Genomic DNA, 14,194 nt, shown 5'->3' on the forward strand with positions numbered 1-14,194 from the left:
TTGTAGAAAATTTTAAGGTGACATACTTATTGGACTAGTTTCCAATCACGTCTAACAATCAATAATTTTGGAATTCTATAAAACCACAATTACATGCACTGCACATAGTTAATCACTGCAGTATTGATGTGGTTAACACCATTTGAAGTTACCAAACAGCATTTTAGATTTTGTATGCTTTGCCATGTCTTATCTTATTAGAACCTTATGACAAACCCTGGAAATCATCCAGGCAAATCATCTAGTTTCTAATCCAGAGCTCTTTCTTCTGCTAATAAAGAGTATGAGAAGGCAAAGAGAACAGTGAACTCTCAGTTATTAATGAACAGACATTTTAGATTATGGTGAACTGGTCTTCTCCAGCTTGACTTTCCAAGGGTCAGACCAACCCCACAAAGTCGATGTACAAATTCCCCTGACATATTTATCTCATCTATCATAAAAACGTTCTCCCATTCCTCAAAGAATTAAAAATAGAGATGCCCTATGATCCAGCTATCCCACTACTAGGAATCTATCCAACGAACCTTAAACCAACAATCCAAAGAGGCTTATGCACCCCTATGTTCATTGCAGCATTATTCACTATAGCCAAGAAGTGGAAGCAACCTAAGTGTCCCTCGACTGATGATTGGATCAAGAAAATGTGGTATATATATACAATGGAATACTACTCAGCCATAAAAAAGACAAAATCGTCCCATTTGCAACAACATGGATGGGCCTGGAGGGTATTATGTTAAGTGAAGTAAGCCAGAAAGAGAAAGACAAACACTGTATGATCTCACTCATATGTGGAATATAAACCAACACATGGACAGAGAAAACTGTATTGTGGTTACCAGGGGCAATGGGGGTGGGGGGTGGGCACAAGAGGTGAAGGGAGACATATATATGGTGATGGACAAACAAAAATGTACAACCCAAAATTTCACAATGTTAAAAACTATTAAAACGTCAACTAAAAAAAAAAGTTCTCCCAGAAGTACATTGTTCTATATTTAAAAGAAATATTTACTGATTAAAATAATGATTTCTGCTGATCTCTCATTTACTTTTAGATACTATTGGGATTTTTTTCTTGACCATTTCTAGTTTTTAAGTAGTTGCGTAATTTTCTAAATTCTCGTGGTAAGTGGCTCAAGGTTGTGCCATCGCTTGAATTTGGCTCATGATGGTTTCCTTTTCCTTGTTGTCATTCTTTCCATTTAATTACTCTCTGGGAATTCGCTTGTGGAGCATATACAATTTTCCAATAAAGTAACACCATAAGTATTTGTTTATACATCTGAAGTACTTCCTGTTTGGTTTTGTTTAGTCTGTTTATATTCATCCATAAGAAGTCTGAACAATTTGCTTGTCTTCCCTTAGCCCTACTGGCTTCTTTTCATGCCTTTTTCCAATCAAACAAATGGGATAGACAAGTCATGGCACTTACAGCAATAGTGGTGTCATTTCACTTTGCATTTTTCCATCACTCCTATACACAAATTATACTCTATATTTCTGTTTCACCTGTGTCTTGATCAATTCAGTGACCACCACCTATATCTAAAGGCATTTGCAAAGGTAAGATATAGAAGGCATGTGTACTTTAATAATTGGAAGGAAATAACATTCTAAGTAGTTCTGAGCAAAGTCTATATAATTTATGCAGTTGCACATAAATCAATACTGAGGACTGCATTAAACCATAGCTTTTATATTTAAGGAAGCTTATATCACTTTAAAATATAACAGATGGTTTCCAAATAATCACTTTTCTATAAGTCTTACAGACAACTAACTTTTTTATGCTAAAGAAAGATGTTTCATGATAGCAGGATCTTGAAAATGAAGTCTTCCCAGAAGAAGCGATATCTATGCTGGGATTTGGGGTTTCAAAGGATGCGAGTTACCCAGGTGAGGACTTTCAAGGTGGAGATAGTAGCATGTAAAGGAATAGTGCATTTGGTAAATTGCAGGTAGTGTAGTGCTGTGCTGTAATTATACTGTATTTGTATTTCAGCAGTTGACGAAATCTATATAATAGATAATCTTTGTACATACTATAAATATACTAGGTAGATGGATTATGGACAGGCTGAATGGCCCCTCCCCAAGAGTAAAGAGAAAGAAATTGATGTAGATGGTGGGGGGGGAAGATGTTAACTGGCTTTGTACAATTTAATTTATGAGGTTAAAAATAAAGCAAAAGGATAATTTGAGGGAGAAATAGCTTAACAATGGCTAATACAGAAAATTCGGAGATACAAAGCTTTAGTTAACTACAAATTCTAGAGACAAAATGAAGCAAGTTAAGGATACTAATTAATTAAAGATATTGTAGAAGAGATACAAGCATCAAGTGAAAGATTTCTTTTCACTTTGAGAATCTATAGTTGTACAGATGTGAGTTTTACAAAATGAGAAGCCCAAGCGGCCAGAAAGAACACTAGACTAGAAAGAGAATTTCTGAATTCATGTCTAGATGTGCCATTTACTATCCATTCAATCTTGGGCAAATCTCTTTGGGATCCATTTTCTCTGTCTCCAAAGAGAGAGGGTTGGACTAAACATTATTTTTTAAATTCCTAGTTAACAAAAATAAATTTCAAAATACAATTAGGCTGCAAGAATTTGACACTTATCCTTATACCCCAAGTTGCTAGGCAACAGTAGGATCTCAACAAATATTTCCTGAATGAATGAATGAATGAATCAGTGTCACTTCTGTATAGGCCTCCACTGTATGCTGTGATTACCATGGGCAACAGGAGCGGAACAGGTAGGGAAAATGCTCTGCTGCACTGGGTCCAGGTGAAAATTCCTATTTTAAGGTCGGTTCCTCTTCTTTCACTGGGAGGATGTGTATAATCAGCAAAGGAAAAAGTATGCTGCTTTGTATAACCTTTATTTACTTTTTTAAATCACAAAAGTAATACATACTCATTGTATTACAGAAAATACGAGAATGAAGTAAAAATTAAAACTCCTGGTAATTCTATCACCAAGAAGCTATCATTTTTCCTATTTTGGTTTACAGCCTTTCAGACTTTTCCCTATACATTTACACATACACTGGAGTAACCAATCATACATACTGCGTTAAAACCTGTTTTTCTCCCCTTTGATAATACAGCATGGATTTTTCAAGGTGGCGTACTCCATTGTGCTCCATTGTATGAATAGACTATAATTTATATAACTAATTTCCTATGGTCAAGCTTTTAGGCTATTTTCTTCCCCCCCCCCCATCTATAAACTATGTTATGGGAAACACTTTTTGCAAATTTCTAATATATTCTTTAGGATAAATTCCTAGGCATAGAATTTCTGGGTGAGAGGATCTGAACATTATTAAGGCTTTTGAATATATCTTCCTAAATGCCTTCCAGAAAAGGGTCTGCCAATTTACATTCCCTTCAGAAAAAATAAAAATTCCTGTTTCCCTGCACCCTTATCAACAATAAGCATTATTGATTTAAAAAATCTGTGCTAATCTGGGAGGCAAAAATGTCATAATTGTTTTAATATGCATTTGTTTTGATTTACATTTGTTTAATAACTTTAATAGTAGATCAATATTAAAAATAGAGCCTTTCTATGAAATGTCTGCCATTCAGTGAAAAAAAATACACAAAAGATAATCAGACATCTTACACAAACAAAATCATTTATTTATCTGTTCATCTTCATTTATTCATTTGTTCTATTTAATGAGTGCTTTCCCTATACTGTGGATAGTTCTAAACAATGGAGAAATAAAAGGCAAAAATATACAATTCCTGCTCTCAAGGAGATCACAGTTCAATTAAGAAAACAAATATGTAAATTATACATTATAATACAGTGTTATCAACATTCTAATAAAAGTATATACAAAATCGACAGTGGCTCAAAGATGGGCAGGAAGGAAAGGATGTTCCTTAAAAAAATAATAAGACCCAAAAAACGAGGGAAACCCTCAATGACTACAGAAGGCAGCAGAGATATGGGGTATTTCAGAGACAAAGAAAGATGCTGAGACTTTTGGTCATAAGGGAGAAGTTCCAATAAACCCAATTTTACATCATGAAGTTCAAGATCAAGCTTACTATTACCGATTCATACATTCTAAGTTCAAAAAGAATCATATTTTCTCTTATTCAGCTGGTGGCTTGTCAGCTTTTCTTCAGCTATTGTGTAACATTAGACTAGTCAATGTAACCACTTATGACCAAATTTAAAACAAATTACCAGTTAAGGAAAAAAAGTGACTCATTAGTAAGATGCAAGCAGTTACAGCAAATGAAGCATCCATCCTTCACAAAGCTTTTCCTTTTTAAGTTTTTCTTGTTTATCTTGTGGTTTGCCTCTTTCAAGAAGGCAGCAACCTTAGAAATAATGTCAGCATGACAAGTTTATGACTTATTCACCTCTGACATAACTGTAGAGTCTCATAGGAGTTTCCAACTGATTCAAAAAGTCTTTCTTCTGATCATGAGATTCGGCGGCGTCATGTATTTACTTTTTTTCCCATAAGAGTTCACAGGTTTGCAGGCAGATGCAGGAGCTGACATTCCAGCGGCTCCATTCTTGTCATTATCATTTATTCTTTGTCATTCAACAAACATTTATTTGGAACCCACTGCATTCAAAGCATAGCATTAAGTTTTACTTAACATCTTAGAAACACTTTGAAGTACCATATCAATATACACATCAATCTTACCTTCACTTCACAGAGGAAGAAAAGGGAGCTACAGTAATTTCCAGGTATCATAGCAAGTGAGCAGCAAAACAAGGACTCAGAATACAGATCTTTACACTTCAAGCCCAGGGCTCTTTCCACATCGTGCTTTCCTTACTGGTCTCCCCGTTCCCAGCCTCTTTTCTCTCTGGCTGTCTAACTCATGCCCTTAAAATGCCAAAGTACCCCTACCATCATCAAGTCTCACTTGCTCTGAGAAGCCATCTTGACCATTTCAGTTCACACAACTCTCCCTCCTCTGAACTCCTACAGCTTGTTGCTCATGTTATTCAACTGGCACTAACTCAGAAAATGCCTAGTGGGATCTCTGTGTTTAATCACGAAATAATTTTAGTGTCCATTTGGAAGACACCATTTGGAAGACACTGTGCCAGGTTATGTGAGACTACTCTGGTACTTCCTAAGTTCTATTCAGTTCTACATACATTTTTGACGACCTACCGAGTCAGGCACTATGCTAAGAGCTGAAGATATGGTTTTTTCCCTCAAGAATCTTAGCCTCATGGGAACGTAGATATATTTTTATGCAAATACGTGTACATTTGTTCATTCATTCATTTGTTGATTAATTCAGTAAGCAAACTCTAATTTACTGGCCATGTGCTGCCACTGGGCACTAAAAGATAAATGAAACATGGCCTCTGTCTCTCAAGTAACTTGCCGTTTAGCAGAGAAGATAGACATATAAATGTTTTCATTCATTTAGTAAACATCTATTAAGCCCTTATTATGTGGTGGACACAGTGAAGAACAGTTATGACTAACATGATCCCTGCTCTCAGAGACTAGGAACTGTACTCTTTTTTATCCTATGTAGCAAGGGGCCATAGTGAAGCCTCAGCCTGTAGACCTTCATTCCTTCATTCTCATATCTATCTCAAATCTCTCTTGGTACTTCTTACATATCACTCCCTTTTAGACCAACTCTAGAGAATGAACTTGAGACAAAATTATCATAAACTTTATAGTTCTACATTTCCAATGATGCTTGAAATATATCTCATCTTATGCCATACTGAAACAATTCTAGCCACTTTTTGGCTTTTATACAGAAAATGAAATAGAAATTTCTAAATAGAGATTCAGTTTTCTCTATTACCTTGTTCACACGTTTGACAGCCCGAGGTGCAAGTGTGGAAGCAGTGGTTTTCAAAATATGCAAGTCAGGGAGCTAGGGGGTTCCTTTGAGTTTTCTCAGAAGTGATAGTGGCAGTGGGGGTGGTGAGTGGGGAGGACTTAAGAGTTTCTTACTTCAACTAGAGCACATCAGTTAGCTTTCTGCTTTAAATATTATGCTTCTAAGTAAAACTTCTTTTGGAAAAGAGTCTTGCTACTTGAATTTTTTTAAACTGGTTTAGGAGAGTCAAACAATGTAATAAGACATTATAGTATTTTGGATTTATAATTTTTAATATTTGCCTTTTAAAAAAAGAGTCCTTTCTAGGAGGTCAGAGTGATCCACTTTTAAAGACAGCTATATAGCTAATGCTACTGAGCACTTATTACTTGGTGCCAAGTTCACTCTAAATTGATCATCGCAATTACTTATATTTAATATACCTTTGAAGAACCATTTCACTATATTGCCCCACATTAGTAGAGCAAATAAAACAAATGAGTTTATATCATTGACATTAGAGACTAATTTCCTAAGAGATTTGCATTTCTAAATGTATCCGACTCAGTGAATCAACTTTTTTTTGCCATTTATTTGACTCTACTATAAAATAACTAACACTTAATGAACACAGATCCCTCCAACAAGGACGAGTTGATCTGTTTTTCCAAACAGCAGTGTAGCTAATATTTATGCATGCATTATTACATTTCACTCTCAAAGCAATCTTATGAGGTGAGGACTATTATTCTCATGTTATAGATAAGGAAATTGAGGAACCAGCATGTAGACGTAGGGACCCTAAAAGGACTGGGGGAGCAGAAGGACCATGTGTGGGCAAATTTTCTGGGTAAAAAGTGGGAAAAATAGAAGGGTGCCCAAAAAGCTCCATTTTACCTCAAACTTTTCAAATTGATACAAGCCAGAGAGAAAGAGTTGTCCATCTTCCACATTTATCCTTCTCCACTCCAGTGACCATAAAAAGGCTAGACCTCCAATCTCTGTGGATGCCAATAGGTTATTTCTACTAACCGCTCTTGATCATGGGCCTGGAGGAAGACTATTAGAAAGAAAAGTGGGAGTAAAGACGGAAAATTGGAATCATCTCCATAACCACTTTTAGACATGTTTGTTAATAGGAGAGGCTTTGTGCAAGGTAAAAAGTGTTAAAAGAAAATGGAGTTTTGCAAAGGCCCCAATTCCTGACTCTGTTCTTTTTTCCCTGTCTCTTTTCATTCATTTATTCACACATTATGAATAACCTAAGTACTTAAGTACCAGGTACTGTGATGGGCACTTGGACGTACCAAAGATAAAACAGGATTTCTATTATTGAAGGAAAAAAGACATTTAAATAGATACAGCATTGCTACACCAAAGCTTCTTTAGGCAGGGGCTATATTTTACTCATCTTTGTAGCTCTAACTCTTAATACAATTGACAGCACAAAGTTAACAGCGTGATACAAACGTTTTCATGTCCAAGATTTCTTCTGACCAGCTTCAAATTCGCTTATGTTTATATATGTATCAGATCTTAATATAATTGTAGTAAGCTGCAGTTGAGTTTCCTTGGACTTAATATGCAAATATACATTAATTTCAACTACCAGCCCTAGATATACTAAAATCAACCATTAGCCTTATTTTATGCTTTCCCAGCCAATAGAAAAAGTATAGTAGATAGTAAACTTGTCACTTGAGAAACAAGTGCATTCACTAATTGGGACTGAATATAGCTACTAAGTTTGGCTAAATTAATCCATTTGTAGCTCTTCACAATCTAGACGCAAGCCTGCCCTCTAGTGCTAAAACTGTCAACTTGAGTCAGAATACCAATTTCCAACTACCACAAAAAGAAAACGCTTCATTTCAAGAAGTAATAAAATGGCATTCCCCCTTTAAGTTTGCCATATGCTTATATATTATCAGCCTTGCTTTTTTATTTATTTATTTATTTATTTTCCCCCCAAAGCCCCAGTAGATAGTTGTATGTCATAGCTGCACATCCTTCTAGTTGCTGTATGTGGGACACGGCCTCAGCATGGCCGGAGAAGCGGTGCGTCGGTGCGCGCCCGGGATCCGAACCAGGGCCGCCAGCAGCGGAGCGCACGCGCTTAACCACTAAGCCATGGGGCCGGCCCCAGCCTTGCTTTTTAAAGCTAGTGCTTCCATAACACTATAGAAAGTACAGTCAGCCCTCTGTATCTGTGGTTCCACATCTGCAGAGTCAACCCACCTCCCAATGAAAGGCCTACAATGGTTGCGTCTGTATTGAAGATGTACACTTTCTTGTCATTATTCCCTAAATAACATAGCATAACAAGTATTTACACAGTATTTACATTGTATTACGTATCATGTTTAATTATATTATTATAATTTGACCAATTATTATTCCCATTGCCCTGGGCCTTATTCAAACTACACCATTTCTCATCTAGATTATTGTATTAACTTCCTGTCTAATACTACCCACTTCCATCCTTGCTTTGTTCAGAACTTTAATTGCTTCCCACGTCACTCAACAAAAGTTTAAGTCTTTAGAAAGGCCTAAAATGCTCTACATGATTACCTACAATCAGGCACTATCATTACTCCCATTCTCTCTAACTTCACTTTCTAATCATGGCTAATATTCTCTTCTTGCTCACTATAATCACAATAATCTCCTTGCTGTTTCTTGAAAACACCAAGCACATTACCAGCTCAGCGCCTTAGCATGTAATATTCCTTCTGCCTGGAATGCTCTTCTCCCAGATATCCATATGGCTCAACTGTCCACTTCTTCAGATCTCTGCTCAATGTCACTTTATCAGTGTATACTCCAATTAAAATACCAACCCCTATACTCACACACTCCCCAGACCCCTTCTTTGACTTATTTCCCCTTAATAACTTTGTCACCCTATGATAAACTTACATATTTTACTTACCAATTAAAATGAAAATCCCATAAGGATTAGAAATAATTGTCTATTCTGTGTCCTGCTACATACTCAGGCCTAGAACACTTCCTGGCATATAATAGATGCTTCGGGTTTATTGAAATATTTAGTCCAAGAGGAATATGAATAAGTCTGATTATAGAAACAATTGGTAGGGACCAGTCTGGTAGCATAGTGGTTAAGTGCGTGCGCTCCGCTTCGGCGGCATGGGGTTCACAGGTTCGGATCCCAGGTGCACACCGAGTACTGCTTGTCAAGTCATGCTGTGGCGGTGTCCCATATAAAGCAGAGGAAGGGGCACAGATGTTAGTCCAGGGCCAATCTTCCTCAGCAAAAAGAGAAAGATTGGCAACAGATGTTAGCTCAGGGGTAATCTTCTTCACAAAAAAAAAAACACAGAAAAACAAATGGTAGAATAAAACAGGAAATTGCAGTTATTTCAGTTTATGGAGGATGGAAAAATTTGTTGAAAAGAAAAAACCTATTTTCACCAATTGTTTTTTGTTCAAGTATTAAGGTGTATTCATTTAACATTTATTAAGTGCTGTGGATAGGGCCCAGTTTGAACTTCATAACAATACTGGCAAATATTATCACTATTTTACAGAAGATGAAACTCAAGATGACAGAGGTCAAGTGACTTGTGTAAAAGTGCCATAACAAGGATATGGCAGAGGAATCTAACTCAAGTTTCTCTGATATTATTTTTATAAATTCTCTCTCAATATTCAAAGTAGTTTTAAGAAATGATATAAATCCAAAACAGGTAAAGTTTCTACATTTGTAGATAAAATTAACTGTATGAACTTGCTATAAGCCATTTGATTTGCATGACAGAATAATACAGGTAAAGTACAAGAGGTAAACTAACTTCACCTAATTCAATACTCACAAAAATTTTGCTAAGTCAGTCTCAAATGACAAGTTGTTCAAATAAAGTATTAGTCTTTCATCTTTCATGGTTCAAATGCAATTGGTAGCAATCATATGAAAGCAAACTTTCTTTTGATCTTCAAAATACGTGAAGGGCTTTTATCCACAATCGCTTTTCTAAGTGGAAAAATAAATTATAAATAATACTCAATTTATACCCCCCCCACACCCACACCCACCCCATTGAGTTTTGGGTAAATCCGGCTTTATACATATCCATTTTACTTATTTTTAATAGTTTTAAAAAATAATTGTAAGTATGGTATTTGAATATTTCATAATATCCACAATTTTAACTTAATAGTTAAAACAATCCATGAAATGTGTGGAACAATTTTGATTAATACTTTAAGGTTGAGAAAGCCAAAATCCAGCAGGATAAAACTTCTTCAAAATGATATAATTTGAGAGAAAACTAAGAAGTTTTTAATAAAATTATTTTACTATAACTCTTCCATTTATGGACCATAGATCCATAAAATAAATACAACAAAGCTCCAATAAAATTGGCATTGTACGACAAGATGCCATATTCACGTTAAAGTCTAATCTTATTACTGAATAGATTTAAAAAAAATATTTAACACATGGTAAAACAGAACCCATGCAAAAATGAGCCATATTATAAAAGGTTCTAATAAACTACAGACAAAGCACACAAAATAAAAATAAAATGGTCAAACCAGTAACAACTGGTCTAGGAAAGGAGCAAAGGAAGCACACTATTGGTATAGGATACAAAAGATTGGAAGGTGGACATAGCAAATTTATCATGTTTTATTAAGACTGATATTTGGGAAAAGGTAAATAAATTGTACTCTAAAAGATCTAAAGATTTGCTCCAATGAAGTAAGAGTTCATTAGGAAAATCTCTACAATTAAATAGTGAATTAGTGATAATTCACCTAAGGTTTGGGGCAGAAATTCATCTTTCCACCATCTATAATCTATATAAATTTACCAAAGAAGTTAGACTGGTTTTTTTTGGTTTCCACAGTACTACTCATAGGTAACTAGGTCTGTCAACAAAAAAGACCAAGTCTTTTTTTTTTTTTTTTTTTTCGGTGAGGAAGATTAGCCCTGAGCTAACATCTGATGCCAATCCTCCTCTATCTGCTGAGGAAGACTGGCCCTGGGCTAACATCTGTGCCCATCTTCTTCTACTTTATATGGGACGCCGCCACAGCATGGCTTGACAAGTGGTGCGTTGGTGCATGCCAGAGATCCAAACCTGCGAACCCAGGGCCGCTGAAGCAGAGCGCGTGCACTTAACCGCTACGCCATGGGGCTGGCCCAAAAGACCAAGTCTTAAGCAATCTGTTTGTCTGGTTGTTAGCACACATTTACGAAAGTAATAAAACTATATTCATTAAAAAAATATGATCCAGAATATTTAATAATCCAGACTAGCCTTTCCTACTGAAAAAATTAATGAGATTTTGTTCTCTTTTCAGCTGAAGAGAAAATGATCCCTTCTTTGAAATGTTTCCTTGTAATGATTTCCAGTACTACTCAAGAAGTAATACTTCCTTAAGAAGAGAGAATTTCTCTTTAAGAATTCTTCTTTAGGAATAAGATTGAGAGATTATTTTGCCTTTTCTCTTAGTTTAACAAAGAAATGCATTTAAATTATGTATTAAAATGTCCCCAATTTATTTGATGCTTAAGACACTTGGTAAGCACATGAGAAATGTGCTACAAAACTTTAGGCTATAGGAACCTTGAAAGCTGGAACAAAACTTTACCAGACTATGAACCATTATCACAACAGTTTTAAGTACGCTTCTTCAAAAAAGCAGTAAAACAAATTAAGTTAGCATTCCTACTATTTGTTTCTCAGGCTGAGCACATAACGTATTTCAATAAATCCTTTCATAATTTCACATTAGCAATTAGGCAGAAAGAACATGTTTTGTTGAAGAAATACTTAGTTCAAAGTGAAATGTTTCATTGCTAATACACTTCATGTATTCTGAATCTAAGCTACTCTACATAACTTGTATGCCTTAAAAATTTTAGTTCTCTTAAAATTCTACTCTCTTCCTCCCCTCCCTGCACAGAGTGATGGCATTCAATATTGTTAAAGATAAATTTTTGGTTTACTAGATGAAAAGGCATCTGTATTTAAGAGAAATAGTCCTCAGAGTCAATCTAACAACCCCATAGAAGGCCCTCAAATTCCAGTTTAAGAAACACGAATCAAGAGTACATCAGAGTAAAACCTATACATTATACATAAAAATACTATTATTGTCAAAAATGTATTATGTCAAGAATTTTATCAGCAGCATTTAAAAAACAGAAATTCATTAGACAATAAAAGACAAACATGGTAATGCAGTCAGATCAGCACATGACAACACATCATTTTTTATCTCCCATTCATGTAAAACTATGTTACCTGAATACCCGGCAATTTCCTAAAGATAACATGCTTTTTAAAAATTATTGGCTCCGAGGGGTAGGGGGAAATCTCTCCATCCTCTTACAGTTGAGAATCAACACCTGGCTCTACTTTCTTCCAGTAGTATTACATTTGTATGCTATTCTATAAGAAGCAACTCATTTCTCATTATAAAGCACCATTGACTATTTCATCCCATACAAAGGAAATAATTCTGAAAATTTCACAACAGGATTCCTGGGAAGGCACTAAAAGCTAACTAGTCAAAAGAAGAGCCACGACAGTTAGGAGACTTCTTTTTTATACTACAGGCTCCTTAATACTGTCCTCTTTGCTTATACCACTTAACCTCTTGATCATAAGCTTCCCAATGAATTAAATGCTGTTCAAATATAAATTAAGAAAGGAAAAGACAGGAAGGGACAAGCCCACAGCCTGACTGAGGAATGAGGCAGAGAAAATTTGCCTCCAAAGTAAGTGAATGTTATGACTCTGAGGAGGTAAGAGAACTAGGAGGAGCAAGAGAGTAAAGCAAGCACGGCTTGGATAGGATTTGGCTGTTGACTTTAAGGAAAAAAAGTAAGTTTCATTTTAATTTTCAGATTCAAAAAGTCTTAAAGGTATCTTTGGATAAATAAGCAAAGTAAATAGTTTCATATATTTTATTTTTTTAAAGCTCATCTGTAAGTTTTGAGCGTTCCTTATTTTACTCAAATAGTGAAGATGACAAAGATATTACCATTAATTCAGGCTATAAATTGACAACTTGTAAGTTAGATTTCACTTGAATTATATGTTATGGAAATAAACAAAAATGGGCAATGTTCTTCAAGTTCAGAAGTTGCACCTTGGAGAGAAGAGTCAATTAAATTACAAAGATTCAATGTCTAAAATCGAAATGATTTACTTATAATAAATTTGATATTAAAACATCATTCATGATGTTAAATCATAACTGTTAGTATGATCAGTTCTAATAATTCAGTAATTTTAATACTTAAGAGGAGCATTCCAGGAAAATTATCCTCATCTATAAGATATTTAGGAAAAAAATTGTTTTCCACTACTCTATCAGTGTTTTGTAAAGTTTTACAAAGTGATTTCATTATGAAGGCAAGTAAAACAGTAATCATTTTCTCCCAGCTCATTAACCAAAAAACAAACCATAAAAATCTTTAAAATGCTCTTATCCCTTAAGTAATCAAGACTGAAAATCACTTATCAAATAAATTCTCCAACGAAAATCACCCTATACCTTAAATCCCAACAGCAATGTCCTTATAATGGAAAAATAATCTATTTATTTCTCTTCACTCATGCAATGAACCTAGGAATGTTATTGAGGTGGTGACTAGACTGTGAATGTGAACAAAATTTTCATATCACTGGGATATTGGATGGTTTGAAAAGGAATGTACAAACAGACCTGCTGCTAGTCCAAAAGATGCCTTTTATGGGAATTAGAAAAGGCTGTCCTTTCAAGATACTTTATTGCCAAAAGTCAAAAAACTGTGATGATTAGCAATATTGTGATTGTACCAATGTAAACGACACTCTTGAGTTGTACATAATTATACCCAGAGTTCTCTCATGATACCTTATTCTATTACCTTCTTTTCTTATATATCTTAACTAAATGCACAATGTCAGAGCTAAGGTCCTTTTAAGCCAAAAAAAAAAAAAAAAAAATCATAATAATAAAAAAAGGACGCTCAACAAATCTTCCTGTATCACAAAATGACCATTAAAGAAGATCATACTATATACCACTTACAACAACAATGATGATGATTAATACAACTTCAGTATTGGTCTTAATTCTCTCATAAGGCTGTCTGATTTTGAGACCATTAATATATGAACCTTGCTCTTTCAAATATAAATGGCACTTTTTAACTGACAGAATACAGAAAACTTAAAAATTCACATTAAGAATATACATGCATTGCTGATTGACATTACTATTTAGTGGTTAGAAAACAAAATCACTGGACATAATCTTTCCAATTCTAAACTTTTCAGATGAAGTATGGGCATAAGATCTTGGCAGCTTTCACAGAA

The sequence above is a fragment of the Ceratotherium simum genome, chromosome 7, assembly GCF_057802395.1.
Source record: "Ceratotherium simum simum isolate JZ-2026a chromosome 7, ASM5780239v1, whole genome shotgun sequence".
Taxonomy (NCBI): domain Eukaryota; kingdom Metazoa; phylum Chordata; class Mammalia; order Perissodactyla; family Rhinocerotidae; genus Ceratotherium; species Ceratotherium simum.